This window comes from Ursus arctos, unplaced genomic scaffold, assembly GCF_023065955.2.
Source record: "Ursus arctos isolate Adak ecotype North America unplaced genomic scaffold, UrsArc2.0 scaffold_34, whole genome shotgun sequence".
NCBI lineage: Eukaryota > Metazoa > Chordata > Mammalia > Carnivora > Ursidae > Ursus > Ursus arctos.
In genome coordinates this window covers 12,444,042-12,465,021 of record NW_026623030.1, presented here as the reverse complement: position 1 = coordinate 12,465,021, position 20,980 = coordinate 12,444,042, and the positions used below count along the sequence as shown (strand labels likewise).

The 20,980-nt window shown below is 43.7% G+C and overlaps 1 long non-coding RNA gene across 1 annotated transcript in view; it reads right to left on the bottom strand.

Moving 5' to 3' along the window:
• The window catches only part of LOC123000302 (uncharacterized), a 35,198-nt gene that overhangs the window by 11,002 nt on the left and 3,216 nt on the right, over positions 1 to 20,980 (bottom strand). Inside the window, exon 2 of the long non-coding RNA XR_006408232.3 lies at positions 6,725 to 6,862. This is a non-coding gene — a long non-coding RNA (uncharacterized LOC123000302). The remainder of the gene's footprint in view (positions 1 to 6,724; positions 6,863 to 20,980) is intronic.

The following is a 20,980-nucleotide window of genomic DNA, read 5'->3' as shown; positions in this document are numbered from 1 at the left end:
ACACTGGGACTGATAGGTGGATGCTCCCACTGAGGACTCAGCCGCCAGCATTCACCCATTTGTTCAACAAATATTCACTCCTTGTTGTCTTCACTGCTGTGTGCCAGCCCCAGCCTCAGACAGCCTTGGTGAGCAGGACACCCTTGTGGCGCTTATTGGGAAAGAGACAGTTAAGAAGTAAGCAGATTTAACCATGAGTTCAGGTAACAAGTCCAGGGAGAAAAACCGGGCAAGGTGGGGACAGTGAGAGAGGGAGGGTGGGTAGGGTGGTCCAGGATGGTGAGGGACAGGGAGTGGGGCTCTGGGAGAGAAGACCTGGAGCTAGAGAGGACCCAGTGTAGCGACCAGCTAGGACCTAAGGAGGGACATGGGCAGGGAGAGAATTCTCATGGCCAGGGGCTTTAAGAAGCTCAGCAACATGAATGCCCCTCAACCCCCTGTTACCTATAGGGTTAAGTGAAAGGTTCTTACACCCTTTTGTGGTGAATGTATGATGAGAAGGGGGAAAGAGGACAGCACACAAGAGGCAAGAAATGAACACAAGGAAGAATTAATGGGAGCAAGGATGGCAGCAAGAGGGAACTGGCCAACTTAAAGCAGCGTGGTCATCTTGAGAAACCTCGAGGAAGTTGCCGGGTTCTCTGGAGTGTGTGGGATGGAGGCTCAGGCCACTTGATATCAGTATCAGAGGAAAGGGTGACCCTAAAGTGCTGAGGCCCTGTGAATGTGGCCTTGTCAGCACCACAAGATCTGCCAGCTGGTAGCACCTGTCAACAGAGAACCTGGCCTTGAACTGAAAACATTATCAGTCCTGTCCCCCTCCAAACCCCTGATCATGTCCGTGGACAGGCAGGGACCATAGTTAGGAAGCAGTGTCTGTGCATGGCAGGAGGGGAACAACAAAGCAAGCAGGCTGCTTCTTACAAAGCGCTACTTACCTGGAGGCCTGAGCAGCAAGAGGAGGTCCCCTGACTGCCTCCCAATCTCTATCTCCTCTGTATACCTGTGCCCATCAGGCCACAGGGAAGAAAGCTGTGCAGAACATGGGTGCATAAAGGTGGAATGACTTTGCCATGGTCAAGGGTAAAGAGCCTGAGCTTAGGCTGTCCAGCTCCACCATCTGCTGTCAACCCCGGGAAAATCTCTGAGCCTCAGTTTTCTCATTCTTACAACAGGCATGAAGATTAAGGGAGACCATCGTGAGCTAACATTTTCCGTGCCTAATTCTCAGCACAACCTGTGAAGCTCGTTCCATTACCATTCCCCTTCTGCAGATCAGCAAACAGGCTCAGAGAGGTAGAGGCACACCTTCCTCCTCTGCCCTCAGGTCACATAATGTCGGAGCCAGGATACACACTCAGGTCTGTCCAAGTCACTTGCTCCAGGCAGAGCTGTCACATCAGGAACCCATCTGGCCACTACCTGATGGCCTGGGCAAAGACTGGGCACTGATCTCACTTCCCCACAGCAATGATCACCTATCTCTGGCCCTGGCAGAGATTAAGGAAGCCCTGTGGCACCAAGGAACCCTGATGTACAGGGCTACTGAGAAATCTGACCACTAGATAGGCAAAAGTGGGTGGGACCTGGGGGCCTGGCAGGTCTGGGGCTGTGGCCAGTCTCAGGATATACTTTGTGAGATATTTTTACAATTCTGGCAGTTCTCCAAGCCTCGGCTTCCTTGTCTGTAAAGTGAGGGTGATGGGGGACTGACTTGGAAGGGTTGTAGTGATGATTAATAACGTATACCAGGTGCAGGGCACAAAGCCAGGCTTCCCATGAGTGAGAATGAACTTCAGCCCCTTCCCTGGCCCCCTCTGTTCCTGAACTCTGCCTTTGTCCCTCTAGAGCCTTGGGGGACCCCCAAAACTGACTCTCCACAGCACTTGCCTCCTCTGTATTTCCCTGGCTCCAATCCCACTTTTCCTACTTGGTATGCCCCAAGCACAAGTCCCCACTTGTGCTTTCATTTTTCATGTATCAGGCCTTTATTTATGCCAACCTTCAAGTCACATCCAGCTTCGACAATAATAACCTTAATAATAGCAACGTATGCTGTGTTTACTAACTGCCAGGTGCCCTTCTTTTTTTTTTTTTTTTTTTAAGATTTATTTATTTGACAGAGATAGAGACAGCCAGCGAGAGAGGGAACACAAGCAGGGGGAGTGGGAGAGGAAGAAGCAGGCTCCCAGCGGAGGAGCCTGATGTGGGACTCGATCCCAGAACGCCGGGATCACGCCCTGAGCTGAAGGCAGATGCTTAACCGCTGTGCCACCCAGGCGCCCCTGCCAGGTGCCCTTCTAAACACTTCACATATATTAATTCAGTCTGTCCTTACTACTGACCAAAGAGGTAGGCACTATTTTTACAGTTAAGCAACATGCCCCAAACACACAGCTATAAGTGGTGCACCAAGGAACTGAATTTAGGCCGGCAGTCTGTTTCTTCATTGCTGCCCTGCACTCAGGAGTGCCACGGCTTGACCTCAGCTGTCCTGGGAGCTCCCACTCAGCTCCTTCCATTCTCAGTGCACACCATTCATTCCCAGCGCCGGGCCTTTACCCACGGAACACCCTCCGCCTGGAAAGCCCTTCCTCTGCAAGCTCTGGGCATCTGAATCTTACCCTTTTCATAGCCTTCGTTGCCGCTGCTCTCCTGGGTGATCACCACTGTGCCCTGGTTCACAGTGGTCTCCAGGGATGGCCAGCTGGGTGCAGATCCCAGAGCCACCACCACTTTCCAACTGGATGACCTTTGGCAGGTATGTGTCCTTTTCCTCGTGTGGAAAACAAGGTTAACAGTTTCCCATTCACATGGCTGCTGTGAGGATTACATGGACTGGAATCCATGAGCACACGAGGAAACACTCAAAAAGCTCCCTTTTAGCTGACCTGTACTAACTCCTTCACCAGACTACACCCTCCTAAGAATGAACATAGGCAAACTTCTTCCGTAAAGAGCTGGAGGGTAAACATTTTCAGCTTTGTTGGCCCTATGGTCTCTCTGTCACAGCTACTCAGCTCTGCCCCTTGTGTAAAAGCAGTTCGGCACAGACAATACATACATAGATGGATGGGCATGGCTTGTGCCAATAAAACTTCACTGATGGACACTGAAATTTGAATTTCATGTAATTTTTACACGTTACAAAATATTCGTCTTCTTTTGATTTTTCCCCTACCATTAAAAAATGTAAAAGCCATTCATAGCTCACAGGCTGTACAAAAACAGGTTTTCAGGCCTGACTTGGCCCCCCAGCTAGAGTTTGCTGACCACGGCCCACGGCCATTTCTCCAGGCCCTGCCCGGATGTGAAATCTTGGATTTCACCCAGACCGGGGTCCCAGCCTACCATGGGCTCACAGTTCATGTGAGTTAAGCTGCTCTGACACCCAGAGCTTGTGATTTCTTGGTGTTCCGATCAATCCACCGATCCACGCAGAGTGCAATGCCACATCCCCCAACCAAGGTCGTTCCAAGAACTCCAGAGCCCACGCAAAGAAGAGCCTAATGTGCTCACAACAAGAACTGCCTGCCCAGGTCACCTATCCTGTTTTCTGGTCCTATAGTTTTCATTTATGTCTCCTTTTGGGGGTAGAAATAGAGGAGCAAAGTCAAGGGAAGAGGGTAGGCAGGGAGCTGGCAAAAGGAAGGAGTTGTAGGGAATGGTGAATGAATCACGTTACTGTCTGCCCAAGTTCTTCCTTGGGGCTTATTTATCTCTGCTTTCGGGCTTTTCTGAAAGGTCTGGACTTTGAAGCACCAGGGATGAAGCACCAGGCTGCTAGCTTGGGCAGTGAATTCAGAATTTCACAGTTCTCTTGAGTGCCCCTTGCAGGAGGAAATTCCACAGTCATGCCCCCTCTTATGTTTGAATGACAGTAGTCAGCACTCACCCTGAAGTTCCCTAAAACTTGCCCTAAAGTTATCACCAGCATCTCTAAAATCCATTCTGGGCCTTGGAGAAAGCAGGCTGGTGGGATTTTCTCCAATTTACATAATCGTACCTCGCCACTGAATACCTGGCAGCAGAGCCTCCAGAATTCTAGTCCTTACGCACTCCCCTCCCCCTCTCATGGCTACTTCTGACCCTCTTCTGGACCTCTCCAAGAGTGTAGGGTGCCTGTAGACCCTGTGAAACAGTTCCCACTGGGGGTGGGGAGGAGGAGGGCAGAGCAATAAATGTCTGGATCCGCATCCCTTGCTAAACTGTTGTGAAGGGAAATGTCAAATATTTATCTAAGAGAAGAAATGTGTCCTAACAGAACATATTTCCTTTGAGGACAGGGTAGTGTGGAGGTAGGTGACTCTGCATAAAGCTTCTTTATATCACTGTGGATGGGTACACAGGAAAATAACTTATTTTTGCTTCAGGGAAAATCTGCCGCCCTCCCTAAATCTGGTGCACTACCCCATGGCCAGTCCATACCAGGCAGAAGTCGAAGCCTGTGGCAACACTGAAGAGGAAACTGCGTGATTATTGACATCTCCCTCCCTCCTTCAAGGGCATTCTCTTCTGATTTTCTCCTCTCCTGAGTCAAAACCTGTGCCCCGAGCCTACTAAATGTTTTGGCGTCCATGTTAAGGAACACAAGCTCCACGAGTGGCAGGGTTTGTGTTTAATTGTTTTTTTCTTGATGGTGATAAACGATTTGCTTATTCGTGTGGTTTCCTCTGCCTGTAAAGTCCTTGTCTCTTGCATACCTGAGGAATTTTTATTCAAAAGCTCAGCTCACATAGCCCCTTGTCTGTACAGCTTTCTTTGCTTCCTCCAGCAGACAGACAGTTTTCATTTATGACATCACTGTATGTGCCATGCTCTGCGCCAGAGGCCTTACGTATATGAACAGTGGTAGGAGTAGCTACTATTTTATTCTCACTGAGGCCCAGAGATATCAAGTAACTGCCAATATCACACAGCTGTGAAGCTGGCAGAGCCAACCGGAATCCTGAACTGCTCAGTGTTTCCTTCTGTGCCATATCCCTGTTCTGTGCATATTTCTACTCTTGCATCATGTTTTTATGAATCTATCTCCTCACATGAGACCAGGTTTCTTTGCAAATGGGATTCATGCAAAGATAATTCATTTCCGTATTCCCAATACCTAGAATAGTGCTTGGCACTGAGCAACCACTAATTCATCCAACAGATATTCTGAGTGGCTACAGTGTGCTAAGAAAGACTGAATTCCTGTTCTCAAGGAGCTTAAGCATACAGAGTAGCACAGGACATGGGACATACACATAAACAGATGTCTATACTGCAAGAGAGAATATAGTATGAGAGGTGAGGGGAAATAAATGCTCTGATGATCTGGAGAAGGATGATGTGCCAGCCAGGTCTGAGAAGATGCCATTAGAGTAGGACCCTACAACACCCTTAGGACTTGAAGATGTAGGATGGGTGGAGGAGGAGCAAAGGGGGGCGGTCGGAGAAGGAAGGACAAGGGCAGATACCAGCCCAGAAGTATCTGAAGTCCAGATACCAGCTGACAATCAAAGTGACAAATCCCTTCATGCCACTGAGGGAGAAAAGGGCCGTTTCAGACTGTGTAGGAACTGCTGGAAAAAGTCAGCCAGCCGTCAGATTGAGAAGAAGAACTGGTCAGGGCAGACTGAGCTCCGATGTGGGGACCAAAGTGGGTGACTGGACACAGACAATTTCCTAGCAGAATTCTGCATATCACCTTTCATTATAACAAGAACTAATGCTATTTATTGAGGACAACAGTTCTAATTCCTGTGATCACGACACATGAACTTGTCTCCATTTCGCAAGAAGAAAACCAAAGTTCAAATATCTGGCACAGGAAAAAAAAAAAAAAAAAAAAAAAGCCTGAGATTTAGAGAAGATCTTGGTTCCAAGGCTCACTCTTTTTTTTTTTTTAATGTTTTTTTTATTACATTATGTTAGTCACCATACAGTACATCCCTGGTTTCTGATCCAAGGCTCACTCTCACTTTTCTATATCAATGTCAGAACTTTTTTGAAAAATATTAGAATTTATCAAGTGCCTAAAAGTGTTTTTATCTTTTAAACTAGTAATTCTACTTTTTGGGAGATACCTAACAAAGTAAGCCTCAGCAGCTTAATGCACAAAGATGATATAAATTGTGGAAGCAGCCTAATGGCTGGTTAATAAACAGTCATTTGAAAATGATGACTACAAAAAATGTTCGGTACCATGGGAGAAATGTTTGTATCAAAAGTAGTGATGGGAAAAGAGCAGGTTATGGAAAAACAAAATCGCCTACGTGGTAAGATCTGAACAATGTTAAAAAGATACATGGGAAAAAGACTGGAAAGAAATGCAGTTGCCACTGGTTTATTCCAGCTGCTTATCCTGTATAAACTTGAAGGGTTTTGATCTTTTTCAAGAGCTGCCCTCAGTGACACCATGTCAAACCCCCTTTTCTCACTGGGTAGCTTAATGATGGATGCCATGGATTCTCAGCTACTTTCAGGAACTAGAATAGTCAGTCTCCTTCTGGTATTTAAGATTAATTTTAAATGTTTACACAACAAAAATACTCATTTTTGAAATGTCCATCTCAAGTTCCCCTTCAAAGCTCCTGCCCTGCCCCCTCCCAGGGAAGCTGGACCTGGCTATGGCTCTGGTGATTTGAGGAAAGGGTGGGAGAACACAGCCTGTCCTCTACTTCCCTGCTGGTTGCTCTCTGTAGGAGGGCTGGGGACAGGGCTAGGGAGGCCCAGGTCTTCCTACCTGATGGCCGTGGGGAAGCTGTGGTCTCTCCGCTGGTTGGCTGTTGCTCTTCAAGGCTAACTGCCATCTTCCTCTGTGTGGCAACATCAAAACACTGGCTCTCTTATGCAGAACCTTTCTGAATCTCAGCTTCCTTACCTGTAAAATAGAAAGAGAACAAACTACCTTATGTAGGTGATATGGAAACAGAATAAGATAATGTATGTGGGAGCACTGTCAACTGAAAAGCACTATGTAAACAATATTCCCTATTATTACTTTGAGGAGACTATTATTTGGAATGTCTACTATTATTTGAAATGGATACCTCCACTTAGAGATAAAAAAGGTATTTCAGTTAATAGGTAGAAACACAACTGGTGAATATTGCCTCCCCCCTCGCCTCAGCTCTTCTCCCAGTCTTCCCCAACTCAGTTAAAGAGCAACTTCATTCTTCCAGTGACGCAGGCCAAAACCTTTGCAGGTAGCTGTGGCTCTCTCGTCCTCCACAAACTACCCACATCCAATCCATCAGCAGACACTACTGACTACTTTTATTTTTTTTATTTTTATTTTTTAAAAGATTTTATTTATTTATTTGACAGAGAGACAGCCAGCGAGAGAGGGAACACAAGCAGGGGGAGTGGGAGAGGAAGAAGCAGGCTTCCCGGTGGACCAGGGAGCCCAATGCGGGGCTCGATCCCAGGACCCTGGGATCAGGCCCTGGGCCAAAGGCAGATGCTTAATGACTGAGCCACCCAGGCACCCCTGCTGACTACTTTAAAACCAAACTTACAAGTCAATAGCTTCTTCCCACTTCTGCTACTACACTGTCCAAGCCACCTCACCTTTCTCTGGCAACCGTCCTCCAATTGGTCTTCCTTCTCTACCCTTGCTTCCCTGTGATCGACTCCACACTGCAGCCAGAGTAAGCCTTGTCAAACCTAAGTTGGTTCACATTACTTTTGCTTCCAAACCCTTCAGTGGCTTTCCATCTCACTCAAAGCAAAACCCAAAGCCCTTGCCAAGGTGTACAAGGCCCCATATGATCTGGCCGCTGGTTCCCTCTCTGACCTTGCTCCTACCACTCTCTCCTTCACTCACTTAGCCCCAGCCACTCCATCTTCTCACTGTTCCTCCCACAAACCAAGCATGCTCCTGCCTCAGGGCCTTTGCACTCTCTAGTTCCTCTGCCATGAATACTCTTTCTCCAGATGATCACTGAACTTGCTCCCTCACCTCAACAGAGTTGTTTTTCCTGATCACCAAATTTAAAACAACACACTCTTGCCCTATCCTTCTTTACTGGTTTTTCTCCTTTCTTAGCAGTCAGCACCCGACATGTTACATATTTATCTGGTTATGGTCTGCCTTCTCCCACTAAAATGCAGGACTTTGCCCACTGCTACATCCTCAATACCCAGTAAAGAAATAAATTACTTCCGGGGCACCTGGGTGGCACAGCGGTTAAGCGTCTGCCTTTGGCTCAGGGCGTGATCCCGGTGATCTGGGATCGAGCCCCACATCAGGCTCTTCTGCTGTGGGCCTGCTTCTTCCTCTCCCACTCCCCCTGCTTGTGTTCCCTCTCTCGCTGGCTGTCTCTATCGAATAAATAAATAAAATCTTAAAAAAAAAAAGAAATAAATTACTTCCAAACATTTCTTTATAATGACCATTTCATAGATATACCTGCCCAAGTCCAGTGGCAATTTTCATGCCCTTAGGTTCTTCTGGATTGGGTTTCCCTTGTGTGTTGGGGAAAATTCCATGTTCAACTTTAAGTGTAATTACCCTGGTACTTGGGGTTTGGGGGTGGAGAGAAGAGGAGGGGATTTGCCCTTAGCGTCTGACCATCTTTAATGCTCTTTCTGATGTCTGTAGCTTGCTGGAGTCTGGCAAGATGCATTCTGCTGCAGCCTGCTTTCTGGGAAGTTGCAGTGTGGTAAAGACAAATACATGTAAATAACTAAGAAATGTGATCTAGGAAATGGGTAGGTGTGGGACATTTATTGTATTTACAGAGGGTGGAGGGAGGAGGACCTATCAGAGCATACACCCAGAGCTCCACAGAGTTGTTATTGGTTTTAAGAGCTGGAAGACGGTGTCACATAAAACCATGAACTCTAGGGACGCTCCCATCTACATTCGCCACCCCACTTTGTTCAACTTTCACAGGGGGCCAAAATAAAACTTGGGAGCCACTCAACTTGCATGGTGACTATGTCTGACCTCACGGTGCTTCGTCTTAAGGATAGAAGGAGCACATCTCTATTCTCAATATAGAGGCTGATCCCCACATAATGACCAACTCAATTATGGGTCCATGTGGTCACGATACTCACGGTCTTCAGGTGCTGCGTGCTCCAACCCTGCTCTTCTGACCTTAGCTGGCACTGGGCTACCTTCCCTGCCCCTTATACAGAAAGATGCACTTCCCTGAACTGTTTTCAGCAAGCTGCTCCCTTCCTCCTCAGACCTGCCTGGACTGGCTAGGGCACTCCAAAACATGTTCTACTTTCCTTTGGCAGAACCTGGCTCTGGCTCCACTTCTTTGCCACCAGAGGCCCGTGTATGCAACTACCCCGGAGAGACCAGCAGGGGGAGCCAGGAAAATGCAGATTCTTCAGCTAGACAAAAGGGGTCAAGGATAAGAGCTACTTCTCCAGAGGTTCAGGTAGTTTTCTCCTCATTTAAGATACATGGAACCAAGTGCACTGTTAAAACAGCTGATTGTGAGGTTCAGGTGAGTGGAAAGCCAAAGGGAATTAATCCATTCAGTCATCAACAACTATTTATTAAGCACCTACTACATGCCAGACTAGGCACTACATAGAGAGTAATTAAAGACGAAGACTGCTGAGGTCCCTAACGTCATACGTTAAAGTTAGTGAACTAGGAGGGAGAACAGGTAAGCAGAGGTCTGGGCGCTTGGATCAAAGCGAAGATGCATGACAGGTTCATAGAACTCTGGGAGTGGGAGAGACAAAAGAACAGAGTGTGAGGCCGGAAAACTCCTGTGATTCTACCAATGCAAAAAACTGCCAGAGAAAGAATGTCAGGCCCAATAAAACTGCTAAAAGCAATCTAAATGAGAGCACACAGCCCAGTATCTAAGGGAAATAGCTTCAACAACGAGTAGAAACTGAAAACCTGGTCAATATACTGATTCTGTTTCAAAATAATCCAATGGGGATAAGGAATAAATGGGAGTAGAGATAAAACAAGATTGGCCACATGTTGATGATCCCACAAGCTGGGTGGCAGGTACCTGCTAATTCATTATATCATTCTCTCTACTTTCGCATATCTTTGAAATTTTCCATAGGAAAAGTTCATATATATCAACAACTTGATTGATAACCACTGCAGATAAGTTTCACAGCAGACACCCTATTTGTTATGGCAGAAAACTGAGCATCTCGGCTCATCCAAAATTCCTAAAGAGTTCAGGGCACACCAAGGCTGTGGACATTTTCTCTCCTGTCCCCCCTTTTCTCATAGATGTGTTGCCAGAGCCCATGATCTTGGTCCTTCACAGAATGGTACAATGAATGCAAGTTATTCACTGAGGCTCCTTACCTGTGTTATTTACCAAAGTGGGGAAGAAGAAACTTAAAACCTCCCTTAAGGAAAATACTGAGAAGTAAATTCTATCTCCTGTTGCCCAATAAGGAAGGAGTGTGTGGTAATGATGATGAGAAGGGAATCAGCGGGAGTTGGGGATTAATTCTGTTCCCAGTAGCACTGTAAGGTCACTGGGCAACCTCAAACAAATCCCATAACCTCTGGAAGCTCCTCCATTCTAAAGACGGGGACATATTATATATGGAAACAGCACTTGTAAATGCTCGTTTTGGCAGCATGAGGAAAGTTCAAAAGACAGGTTCTCTCCCATGCGTCTCATCAGTATGACATCTCAGGAATGGTTATTTACAAATAAGCATACAGCAGATTGTAAGGTTGGTGACACTCTTGATCTCTGGAGATCTCTGGTTCAAGAAGAGGTTTTCTTAGCAGGCCATCTACCCCAGAAACTCAACTCACAACTGGCAGGAAGTACTGGGTCTGAGCTGAGACAGATGGGAGTAGTCTGCGTTTCTATGAGGATGACCTAAAAACAGCAGCCAGCATTCTCTGATATCGAGGGGGTGAGTCTCGATAGCTAATGAGTCTGGGTCCAGAAGAAACAGTGCCGACAAGGCTATCTAGAAAAGTTAAAAGCAACCCAGGAAACAGGGTGAAATAAGAGCTTAACAAAAATAGCACAGCACAGCAAGGCAATAAAACAAACACTTCATAATTATTTTAAATGACAAGGATACTGATTATACAAATGATCCACACAGAAGTACATGTTCCAAAAAAAGGGAAAAGGGAAATACAAAATACTGATCACGATACACAAATGTACTCAGAAGCATGCTTGCAATAATAAAAGTAGAGAATTCACAAAGCTACAGTAATCAAAACAACATGGTACTAGCATGAGGGTAATAAATATATATATCAGTGGAATAGAATTGAGAGTCCAGAAATAAATTCATACATCTATGGACAATTGGTTTTCCACAAGGTACCAAGACCATTCAATGGGGAAAAGATAGTCTTTCAACAAATGGTTCTGGGACAGCTGGATAGACATATGCAAAATATGACACCAAAAGTACAAGCAACCAAAGAAAAAAACAAACTAGATTTCACCAAAATAAAAAACTTTCATGTGTCAAAGGACTATCAAGAAAGTGAAAGCAGGGGTGCCTGGCTGGCTCAGTTGATGGACGGAGCTTGGGGCTCTTGATCTTGGGGTTATGAGTTCGGGTCCCATGTTGGGTGTAGAGATTACATAAAAATAAAATCTTTTTTTAAAAAGGGGGGGCGTTGGGGCGCCTGGGTGACACAGTCGTTAAGCATCTGCCTTCAGCTCAGGGCGTGATCCCAGCGTTCTGGGATCGAGCCCCACATCAGGCTCCTCCGCTAGGAGCCTGCTTCTTCCTCTCCCACTCCCCCTGCTTGTGTTCCCTCTCTCGCTGGCTATCTCTCTCTGTCAAATAAATAAATAAAATCTTAAAAAAATTTAAAAAATTAAAAATAAAAATAAAAAGGGGGGGTGGGTCACCTTGGCGGCTCAGTCAGTTAAGCATCTGCCTTTGGCTCAGGTCATGATCCCATGATCCTGGGATCGAGCCCCACAGTCTGCTTCTCCCTCTGCCCCTCCCCCTGCTTGTGCTCTCTCTCAAATAAATAAATGAATAAATGAATAAATAAATAAATAAATAAATAAATAAATAAATCGTTACAAATCTTTATAAAAAATTTTTAAGTGAGAACATAACCCACAGATTGGGAGAAAATACCTCATATGTTTGATAAAAATCTATCCAGAATATATAGAGAACTCTTACAACTCAACAACAAAGAAGACAAACAACCCAATTTAAAAATGGGCAAATGACTGTAATAAACATTTCTTCAAAGAAGACAAATGGCCAGCAAACACATGGAAAGACGCTCAACATCTTATTATTAGTTATTAGGAAAATGCAAATCAAAATCACAATAAGATACCACTTTACCCCACTAGGATGACAATAATAAAATAACAGGGGTGAGTGGGAACAACAAGTGTTAGCAAGGATATGGAGAAATTTTAACACTCCCACATTGCTGGTGAGAATGTAAAGGTGCAGTCACTGTGGACTGGCAGTTTCTCAAAAAGTTAAACATAGAATTAATTACTCAGCAATTCCACTCCTGGGTATGTGGAACAAGAACCTGTACATGAATGTCCATAACAGCATTATTCATAATAGCCAAATGTGGAAAAAACCACAACTGATGAATGGATAAACAAACTGTGGTGTACCCATATGAGGGGATATTATTCAGCTATAGAAAGGAATGAAATACTGATACATGTTGCAACACAGATGAATCTCAAAAACATTACTCTTAGTAAAAGAAGCCAGACACAAAAGGTCCAATGTAATATGATTCCATTGATAAGAAATGTCTAGAATAGGCAAATCCCTAGAGACAGAAAGTACATCAAGGGTTGGGGAGAGGAGAGGATGGGGAGTGACTGCTAACAGACAGGTTTCTTTTTGGAGTGATTAAAATGTTCTGGAATTAAGATGATGATGATGGTTGCACGACCTTGTTAATATACTAAAAACTGCTCAATTGTAGCTGTAAATTGAATTTTATAGTACGTGAATTATAGCTGAATTTTAATAAGTAGAGCATTCATAAAACATTCAGTATTATGTTGTTAAATTTTCTTAAGTTCGTTACATTTTTTTTAAATGAAGCATGTCAGGATTCTCTCTCTCTCTTTTTTTTTTTTTAAGATTTTACTTATTTCTTTGTGTGACAGAGAGTGAGCATGAGAAGAGGGAGGGTCAGAGGGAACAGCAGACTCCCTGTTGAGCAGGGAGCCCAATGTAGGACTTGATCCTGGGACTCTAGGATCTTAAGCTGAGCTGAAGGCAGTCACTTAACCAACTAAGCCACCCAGGTGCCCAAGTTCATTACATTTTTAAAAAAGATTTTATTTATTTGTTTGAGAGAGAGAGAATGAGCGGGGGGTGGGGGTAGGAGCTGAGGGACAGGGAGAGGAAGAGGGAGAAACAGATTCCCCGCTGAGCGCGGGGCCCAATGTGTGGCTTGATCCCAGGACCCTGAGACCACGACCTTAGCTGAAAGCAGACACTTAACTGACTGAGCCACCCAGGTGCCTCTAAATGTGTTTTAAATGTGTCTTTGGTCTTAATGATGCAGGGACATACTGAAATTTGAAGGCTTGCGTCCCTCTCTCTTTGCAACTCATTTGTCATCATCATTTCCCATCTCATCCCTGATCCACAACTGCATCCCAAACCCCTAGCCAGAACACAAACCGCCAAGGTCTTTCATTCTTCAGCACCTGTGCTCATGCTACTCCTTCTGTCTGGACACTCATGCTCTAGGACTACCTCCTCCAATCCTATCTTGTCTTTCAATACCTAACACAAATGTCACTGGTGCCTTGATGCTCCTCCAAATTTGCTCTACCCCAACTCAGGAAATGTACTTTCTCTGTACCTCTCTCTGTATGTTCCTTTACAGTGACATTTCTTATACTCTATTGTAATGGTTTAGTGCCATGTTGGTCCCTTTTACTCCTGCTTCCCTCTTCACTTCAGACAAGGACCCTAAGGAGGCACAACTTTCCTATTCCTTCTCTACCCCCAGTGTAGTGCTTAGAACAGAGTAGGAAGAGAAGAAACCAACAATGACTGAACACCTAATAAGTGCAGAGTATATAACAATTAATCTTCACAACCATCTTGTAAAGTATATATTACCATCCCCATGGCACCACCCCCGTCTACAGATGAGTAGACAGGTTCAGAAAGGTTGAGTACGTTTCCCAAGATGATTCCATTTGTTAAGTGATGCAGTAGAGGGGTTGAGATCAGAACTGGACTTCTGTGCAAATCTAGGGTTCTCCCTATCAGTACAGTGGGGCAGTTTTTAGCACAGGCTATATCCTGGCTCTTCCACTTACTATCATTTGCTTTAGGCAAATTACTTAACCTCTCTAAGATCGTTTCTTCATTTACAAAATGAGGATAATAATTGTGCCTGCACATAGGGTTTTTATGAAGAATAGATGAGATAGTATATATATACAAATACTTATGAGGCATCTGGGTGGCTCAGGCAGTTAAGCATCTGCCTTCAGGTCAGGTCATGATCCCAGGGTTCTGTGATTGAGCCCCGCATTGCATCAGGCCCCCTGCTCAGTGGGGAGTCTGCTTCTCCCTCTTCCTCTGCCCCTCCCCCCGCTCATGCTCTCTCTCTGGCTCACTCTCTCTGTCAAGTAAATAAATAAAATTTTAATAAAAAACACTTAGAACAGTATCTGGCACATACTAAGTGCTCAATAAATTTTAGTTATGCTTTTATTACTGTCCCATGTTGAGCTACTGTTTGGTAAATACTGGATGACTGGATAAAATGTACATCATTTTAGGCAGAGATTGCTGGATTATCCAACTCACTGGCAAGTGAGGACTACGGTCTCTTAGGAATCCAGAGAGGAGGGACGCCTGGGTGGCTCAGGCAGTTGGGTGTCCACCTTTGGCTCAGGTCGTGATCCTGGGGTCCTGGGATCAAGTCCCACATCGGGCCCTCTGCTCAGTGGGGAGCCTGCTTCTCCCTCTCACTCTTCCTCTGTGCTTTTCCTTTCTCTCTCTCTCAAATATATAGATAGAATCTTAAAAAGAAAAAAAAACCCAGAGATGAGATATTAAAGCTCTAATAAATAAAAATACTAACGTGATAACACTTTGACCTTTTTAAGACTCTTTGAGCTGACAATGACTATAAAAAAGAGTAAACCAAATATTTTCAACTCCATTTCCAGATAATTTGGACTTGCTTAAACTATCCAGCATAACAGGAGCAAAATCAGAGGTTCAGCTAGGTTCTAGCTTCTGATCCTAGATGGTGGCAGTAACAACAACAACAACAACAACAACAACAACATTAATAATAATAGCAGAAGTTCTTAATATGTGAGGTACTCTTCTAAATGCTTTACATATATTAACAATTTAATGTTTATTGGAGCAGATTTCCCTACTATATCCAAAAGAGCAGACGCTCAGAGCAAAAAGCATGTTACTGGCCTGATGGCAGAGCTACTCTAGGGTCGGGAGGCTTTCTCATAAATCTCATGACTTATGAAGGTGACAAAAGGTTAGGCCACTCTGTTGGAGAGGACAAGATCCTAGAAAGTAGAAATGTTCCACCACTGCCTTGGTATCAACACCCTGGCTGCAACTGGGCAGAATTTCTATTTTTAATGTGAGGATAATAAGGAAGTTGCTGCCAATACTTGCATAAAACTCAAGACACTTAGCAGTGATGGCTGACTTCCAACTGAGCCATTAAGGTAAATGTAAAAGAAAGCTCCAGGTAGAAATATCATTAGGAACTCAGAGAACACACTGAGTGTTTGAAACTGGTACTTAACCTTCTATTATTGAACTCAGGGTCTTGCCATGCTGGGGCCAATCTGAGTCCACTTATGACACTCTCTTGTGCCTATAATACCGCTCATTTCTGTTATATGGGCTTCGCAGAGGTAATTAGGGCAGCGATCTCTTATGGCTGGACCACAGAGTACTAAGATGTTGATTTCTCCTGTCCCTGCATTTCCTTCCAGCCACAATCGTTCATTCTATGATCTTGTTTGGGATTCCTTTTTTCTTTTTTCCATTTCACTCTAAGAGAGTCTGAAGTATATATAACATATATTAGTATTTATTACCTGACATACAAATCCTTTAAAGGATCTCTCTTTAGAGGGTATAGGATGGAGCCAACCATGAGAAAAGATAGATGAAGAAAGTTTCGAAGAGAGTAGTTCACGTGACAGTGCAAAATGATAGACACCCAGGAGGGAATGAGATAGATGATAAAAGGAAAAGCAGTGCCTGACACAGAAGATACTCAAGAGCTGTGTGGGGACTGAGAGAATAAATAGTAACAGGAGAATGAAATACCAGGATTCTAAAGGTGGAACAGATGTATTTTCCCAGCTACCTTGTTATTCCCAGACCCAGCATATATTTAATAGATAAACATCTGATTTACATATTGTTTATGTAAATACAAACACTAACTACAACCCTGAATGATAAATTAAAAGTAATTCATGGCAAACACCACAGTCCAGGGCTTGGCACACCTGAAATACACAGATGAATTTTTTTTTTTTTTTTTTTACATTTTGAAGACAGAGCAAAGATTAGGACAAGAGTGTTACCTTCCTAAAGTTAACCCATAGAGCCTATGCCACATGACTGCCTAGACTAGGCCTAGTATTCAGCCAAGGTCAATCGCTCCAACTCCAGACTCAGGACTTTGCTTTCCTGCTCCCTCTCCCTGATAGCTTAGAACTCCGGGGCTCCATCTCTGAGCAACTCTGTTTATTGCAAATGCTCTTGATAAGCAATGAAGTCTGGATATGAGGTTTGGTTTCTCACTTCCACTTTGAGACCCATTTCCCACCCACCAGCTCCTGCCTTCATGGAGTTCACACATTCTCATTATGCTCTTGAGTTCTAAGGCTAGATCCAGAGTTCCTTTGTGCCTTCTTCCCAGCCTACTTTTGTTCTGGTACCTCCTTAGTTCATTCCCACTCACCTGCGTCTTATTCTGAGTTTTCTCTCCATTAGCCCCATATCAAACTGCTTGCTGGGCATTTTTTTTTTTAAAGATTTTTATTTATTTATTGGACAGAGAGAGACAGCCAGCGAGAGAGGGAACACAAGCAGGGGGAGCGGGACAGGAAGAAGCAGGCTCCTAGCAGAAGAGCCTGATGTGGGGCTCGATCCCAGAGCACCAGGATCACGCCCTGAGCCAAAGGCAGGTGCTTAACGACTGCGCCACCCAGGCGCCCCATGCTGGGCATTTCTACATGCGTATGTCAAATCCAAAACCACTGAGGACAAATCCATTATTTATCCCCGATCAGCTCCCCTTCTCAACCTTCCTGGCATGGCTATGGGTCAATTTGAATGGATGCACAACCACTCAGAATCTACCTGCCAGTAGGCCAAATCAGTGTATTGGGTCCAATGTCAGCCTTGCCCATAATCCTTCCAGCCACTTCCAGTCCGACTCAGCTAAACTTCTTTACGCAGTTGTCCATTCTCACATTCTCCCTTCATCATCTCCTTTTCCTTCCATTATCCGTACATTTAGCTGCCCCAAACTACCCCGCCAACCAAAATTCCTCCTGACAAAGTCACTACTGGCTTTCTTGTTGCTAAAACCAATGGATTCTTTTCAGCTTTTATCTTAAGTGACCCTCTAGTAGCATTTAACAATGTTGACCACTCCCTCCTTCGTGCAACACTCTTTCTTTAGCTTCTCTAACACCACACTCTCCTGATTGCAATCTACCATCTTTGCTTTTTCTCAGCCTCTCCCAAACCTGCTTTTCCTCTAGTTCTTTATCTCAACGAATGGCACCACCATCTCCTAAGCTTCCAAACCAGAAACCAATTTCCTTGGCTTCTCCTACTTGCTCCTGACGTCCGTCAGTCATGGAGTCTTACTTATTCTTCTTCCTGGTTTGCCTCTCTTCGGCCTCATTACCTATATTTGTAGAGCATTTACTATGTGCCAGACAGGAGTGTTCTAAGTGCTTTAATCCTCACAGCAAGCCTCTAAGGTAAATTTTATTATCATCTCCAATTTTCAGATTAGGAAGAAACCTAGGATGGTTAAGTAACTTCCATAAGGTCACATAGCTATTAAGCAGCAGAGCGAGATTCAAAGCCAGGTGGCCTGACTTAATTCTGGGTCCAAGTCCACTACATTTACCTATATTAGTCCAATGGCCTCCTTGCTGGTCTTCCAGCTTTTTGTCTTGGCTTCTTCTAATCCCCTACCCTGCAGCCTGAGTGATCTTGCTAAAACATGTCACTCTCTTGCTTAAAACTTTTACTAACTCCTCACTGCCTTCAGGATAAAGTCTACACTCAGGAACCTCAATAACCTGGTCAGCAAGTATTCACCTCTTTGGCTGCATGTTTTTTGGCCTTATTTTAATCGCCACCCTGAATGCCCCACTGGCATAGTGATAGCCTACATTTCCAGGCTTCTGTACATTGTCTGACCTGCCAAGAACACTAACTCCTTTCCCATTCAGATTTTACTTTTTCTGATAAGCCTTTCGTAACCTCCTAAAACTAGGCCATAAGCCCCCCTGTGCATTCCCACAACCCCCTGTACTAATCTCCACTGTAGCATTTATTTCACTGTTGTTTTGCCTACTAGTATCTGCCCTATCACAAAATTATGAGCTTCTTGAGAACAAGGACCTTGTAGAGTTCACTGTTGTATCCTCGGTACTCAGATTAGTGCCTGCCTGGTATGCAGTGGATCACTGCATTAATAAGCCTTTATTGTCTGTATCACACCCTTTAACACCTGCTTATAAATGCCGTAGAATATTTTCATTTTCATATGTGTTAGCCTGATCTTTATAACCAGATTCTAAGTTTCTGGAAGACAGCAAATATTCTCAGTACTTCGAAGTTAGAGATTACTGACACAAAGACTGATGTAGTATTTATTCAGGGCTGAATGAACATCAGCAATCCAATGGTGTAGGTACTATTTTTATCTCTCTCAACCTCCATTTGAGGAAACTGAGTCAGAGAATTTAGTAGCTTCCCTAAAATGACATAGCTAGTAAGTGACAGAGCTGGGATTTGAATTCTGACACTGGTACCTGTACTCTTAACCACGGTAAGAACAGGCTGAGGAAACTGAGAATTACAGATGCTAAGTAATTTACCCAAGACCATACTGTAGTGCTGAGACTGGAACCCAGGTCTTTCCAAAGCCTAAACTTTTAGTTATTTGGCATACTGCTTCTCTTGCTTTAAATGTCAGCACTAAATCTCATACTGGGTGTTGATAAATTTTAAAAGCTGCAGCTCTGGTTTACTGAGATTGAAGAATATTACATTCCTTTCCAAAAGAGGCATCATTGTAGCTTATTGGGTTAATTTACCTTAAATATCCACAACCTAGTCTTCGAAGTCATTTAAGTTTATATAGTCTCTAGTGTTATCCCTACAACACCGAAGACTGTGTTTTCCTCAATGTGAAAACCCATATTTTCTAAGACTGGACTCTAAGTAAAAATCTACTCTCATTCACAAATTTACTCTTCCCTTTATTTCTCAAAACCAGTTATGTGATATTCCCAAGTTCTCTGCTTTTGCGGCTCCTCAGTTCCTCGGCGTAGAAAGTCTTGTTTCTGAAAGTAACCTATGATCCACAAGCCCTCTTGGCTGTTTTATTGTTTACCCTTAAAAATTACTATTCTCTGAAGGCTTATTAGACTCTTTGTCTTTATGTGGTACTCTGCTTTTCCTCTTTATCTCAAACATTTATTGAACACTTAACTGTGTCTCAAAATGCAAATAACCTAACTCATTGAAGGCCCTACTTTCAACGAAAACGGCCTTGGGGTTTAGATATTGGAATATTATTTCCTTAACCAATTTCATAAAGTCATCCTCTGCTCAGTTTGCAATTATACACCCAAATATCTTTCAGCAAAATCTCAGTAGCTACTTCTACAGCACATTATACGAAGAGAATAGCTGGAGCCAACTCATTAGATCTTACTCCAAAGATTTTTACCAACACGTTAGCCCTCTTTTGCTGACAAAAAAAGATTCTTAAGTCTTTTAACAGCTTTATGTTAAAAAGCTGTTATTAGAGCTCTTCCTTTTTAGAGCTCTTCCACTAACATTCCCTGTTATCCAAATGAACTGCTCATCTTTCTTGGGAAACGCTCTGGAGGTTATTTCCTGAGTTAACAGTATGGCTTTGTCTCTCTGGATCAGTAATGATTTAATATAAAACTGAGAGTCAAACATCCCTGAAATATTTTTAGTAACACATGAGTATTATATTTCACAACGTTGTCTTCAGGGATAATACAATCCAAAATGAGTCTATGAGTGGTGCTGTATCATAATATTATTGCAGTAATATTTCCAGAAGAAATATGGAATTTGGAGTAACCTATAGGCCGTGAAATATGGCCATAGTGCACCAATACATGAAGCAAAGTTCAAAACGAGATCATAAGAAAAAGACCAAAACATCATCAACGATGATGAAAGGCACATCTCTGAACTAAATCCGATATCCCTGAGGAAGGAAGGTACTGAACTTATTATAATAGAATACGCCTTTGAAGGACTGAGAAACAAGCCTGTCGCTCTAGAAAAAAATCAAATCACGCAGATAAATGTCTTACAGGCGAGAAAAAGCAGAGATGACTAAGCTGAAAAAAAAAAATCTCCTCTAGCCTGTCTTATATCTTTTCTAGGTAGTGCTGTTTCTGATACGACACGTGGCACAAAATATGGTTTCTCTGTATATCAAGGTAAGTTACAGAAGATAGCAGTTTTCTGAATAGAAAACTTAGATAACAGCAACAGGTAACGAAGTTTGGGATTCTGAGGAAGAAATACCGGCACCCCTACATAGGCACAGTAGATAATCTGAAAATGGTACAAGTGCTGGCCTGTGTATAGTCTGTATCTATTATAATCAGAGGGGAAAGTATTATAATCTGGCAGAAGTAGCCCTTCAGAGTCTGAGGAGCATTTCATCAGATAATAACCGAATACTCACTGCATACAAAGGCAATAGATTAATGCTGAGGAATCAATCCAAAAGAACTCCCTGCTA